The sequence below is a fragment of the Salvia hispanica genome, chromosome 6 (genome assembly GCF_029641045.1).
Source record: "Salvia hispanica isolate PSC_SH4W2 chromosome 6, Shi_PSC_v1, whole genome shotgun sequence".
Taxonomy (NCBI): domain Eukaryota; kingdom Viridiplantae; phylum Streptophyta; class Magnoliopsida; order Lamiales; family Lamiaceae; genus Salvia; species Salvia hispanica.
The window spans coordinates 3,018,926-3,022,573 of NC_142697.1; the positions used below are offsets into that span (position 1 = coordinate 3,018,926).

Here is a 3,648-nt window from a genome sequence, read left to right on the forward strand (position 1 = left end):
TACTTTATTCTTTTTTCATCTCTCTACTTTTTTTTCATTTTCCACTTTATTCTCCATTTATTTAACTCACCTAACACAATTTTTTTTAATCTCCGTGTCAAAAAGAAATGTCTCTATCACTATGGAACAGATGGAGTAGTAGACAAGTCCAAACACAAAAGAAATTTCTCTTGCTCGACCATAAACATCCAATACTTCGTTCCAATCGTATCTCTTACGCTGGCCGCATAGTCGAGACTTAAATGAAACAAAAAGAATTTAAGCTATTGATACGGAGGAATCACCACCGGTGGTAACAGATCAGCAACCATTGACAACCAAGGAACACCAAACAGCAGAGCCAATGCAGCCGGAGTTTGACACGAGGAGTGAGGCAGGGGAAAACCCGAGGACTAGCGTGAAGAGCCCTTTGGAGACTTTGTTTCTTATTAGTATTTGAGTTGATTAGCGTAATTGATTAGGATAGACTTATTTTGTTTTTGGGCATTTCAAATTTTCTTTGTTAATTCTTTCCAGAATCATAGGTCCAATCAATAGGTCCTTAGATATAAAAGGAGGCATTGTTATTTTATTCCATATCAATGAAATAACATATTTTCCAATCTCGCAAAAACTCTAGCTCTGGCGTGATCGACGGGGCAAGCCCGCGACTGCCGTGAATTATCTCACGTCAACCATCAATCTGACGTCGACCGTCGTTAGGAGGTGAATACTCTTAACAGCTATTGATTAGTAACTCCGTTATATGTCGAGAAGAATGTAGACAAAAAAAATCGTTCAAGTCCCTTTCGAGCTCCACTAAAAAGGTAGGAAAAAGTCAGGACGTTACAACAAAGCAGCAGAGGGGTCCAGAATACTAAACCCAATAACCCATATGCAGGATGTACTTCCGGCAATTGTTATAGGTATGTAAAGCCTGGTCATCGGTCTAATACATGCCCAGAGCGGAGGCCAAAGAACATAGTTTCATGTTCAACCAAGCGGTCTACACAATACAGAGAATAATGTACACGAGACACTCACGACATTATCTGATATGATTGTGGACAGTGGAAGTTGTGAAAATTTTGTTGCAGGTTGCCCGTAGAAGCACACCCCTCTCCTTCCTTACACAATAGAGAGAATAATGTACACGAGACACTCCTCGACATTATTCTCTTTCCTACTATATTTTCTCTTAACTTTAACTATTTATTACGATTTTTCCAAAACACGCGAAAAACAAATGTGTCATCTTAGTTGGGAAAAATGGATTAATAAAAAAGTATGTTCATGGATTAATAAGAAACTATGTAGTACATTGTTTGAAGAGGAATAATGATCAATTTTTAAAGGTTTACCAACTACAAATATACTATAAATTTCAGCCCGCAGAAGTCTATTATGCTGCTCAAATAAGGCATAATATTAACAGTAATTAATACGTGCATCTGGTCGTTTGACTTTGGAGAACACTAAAGTCAAACACTTGGTGTCATACCATACTTGTTATAAACACACACAATAAGTTATTAATTAATGTTGTGGTGAGCACGTATAGTAGATGGATGATGGGATATAGAGACAAGGGATAAATCATGTAGGCTAAGTTAGTGACTTCAAAATTTCCAACAAATATAATTGAATATAAGGGCAATGAACTAATTTAAATAAAACTAAAATTTTGGAAAACGTTAGGGTAGAAAAATAATTTCTGAATTCAAGTCAAACACATCAGAAAATGATATGTAAAGTTTTTGTATGATTTACTTTAAGCTTATCTAGAGCTCTATTAAATTAATGTAAATAATACGTTTTGAATTTGGATAGAGGACATGCGATGAACTAGTTTAGGTAGGTAGAAATAATATTGGAAACCATTTGGTTAGAAAAGTAGTAGCAATAAAATTGATAGAGTCCAACCTTATTAAAAAATAAATGTGGAAAGTATTTTAAGGTGGGATCAGTGAAGAGAGAAAACATCAATTCAATCTGAAAAAACATTTCATTTCATTTCATTTGAATAACATGGATATGAAAATGATTAGTTTGAGTTTGATGTCAGTAACTATGTTGCAAATGATTGTTGTTGGTGCTGGTGGGGGCAAGTGGGACCTTTTACGGTCGAACATCGGGGTGTCTGCTATGCACATGCAACTCCTGAACAACGATCGTGTTGTGATCTTCGACCTGACTGATTTCGGAGCCTCAAACATTTCCCTGCCAAACAACCGGTGTCGCGACAACCCAAAGGATCTGACACTCCAACACGATTGCACAGCGCATTCTGTTGAGTACAACGTGGCTTCCAACTCAATCCGGCCCCTGTTCGTGTACAGCAACACGTGGTGCTCTTCTGGAGCCGCCATGCCTGATGGTTCTCTAATGCAGACGGGAGGATTCAACGACGGGAATAATACTGTTAGAGTGTTCAAAGCATGCAATGATGATTCTTGTGATTGGCAGGAATTTAGCAATGTTCTCACAAACAGAAGATGGTATGCCTCCAATCATATTTTACCTGATGGAAGGCAGATCATTTTTGGTGGACGCGACCGCTTCTCGTACGAGTTTTACCCCAAAACATCTGGAGCTGATCTCGCTGTTGAGTTGCCTTTCCTCAAGGACACCCGAGATCCGACCATTGAAAACAATCTCTACCCCTTTGTTTTCTTGAATGTGGATGGGAATATGTTTGTCTTCGCCAACAATCGAGCTATCTTGTTCAACTATGTAAGGAGAGTGGTGGTCAGAAATTACCCTACCATCCCGGGTGGGGATCCTAGGAACTATCCTAGTTCGGGTTCTGCAGTTCTGCTTCCGTTGCGGATATCCTCAGGAGCAATAGTAGCGGAAGTATTGGTGTGCGGGGGAGCACCAAAAGGATCCTATACAAGTGCAAATAACGGCAACTTTGTAGCGGCCCTTAATACATGTGGGAGGATCCGAATAAACGATCCAAATCCGCAGTGGCTCATGGAGACAATGCCTCTCGCCAGAGTCATGGGTGACATGGTGCTTCTCCCCAATGGAAATGTCTTGATTATTAACGGGGCCGCTGCTGGTACAGCTGGCTGGGGTTTAGCTCGTAATCCTGTGCTTACGCCCCTCATTTATCGACCCAATAATCAGCCCGGCTCCAGGTTTGAGGCACAGAACGCCACTTCTATACCTCGGATGTACCACTCCAATGCAATATTGCTTCGCGATGGGCGTGTTCTTGTAAGTGGAAGCAATCCAAATGCTTATTACACATTTACAGGGGTGCTCTTTCCCACAGACCTCACAATGGAAACTTATTCCCCGGAATACTTAGATCCACAGTTTGCACCTCTTCGTCCCAACATCATTTCCCCGGCTTCGCATTCTCAACTTGCCTATGGACAACTACTCACCATTAATTTCACCCTTCCTCAACCCACAATCAATGCTACTACTGCTAATTCTCTCACCGTCTCAATCGCCGCACCTCCCTTCACGACACACTCATTTTCCATGAATCAAAGACTCCTCCTTCTTACCACTTCTAATGTCACTTCTTTGGGAGGATCCAATTATCAACTTCGTGTCTCTACTCCCAATTCTAAAATTCTTGCTCCTCCAGGATATTATCTTCTCTTTCTTGTGTATTAACAAATTCCAAGTCCTGGCATTTGGGTCCAATTCTAG

General features: G+C 40.5%; 1 pseudogene; it reads left to right on the forward strand.

Annotated features, from left to right (window-relative positions):
• The first annotated feature begins 2,005 nt into the window (after window positions 1-2,005).
• Window positions 2,006-3,648, forward strand: LOC125203183 (aldehyde oxidase GLOX pseudogene; annotated as a pseudogene).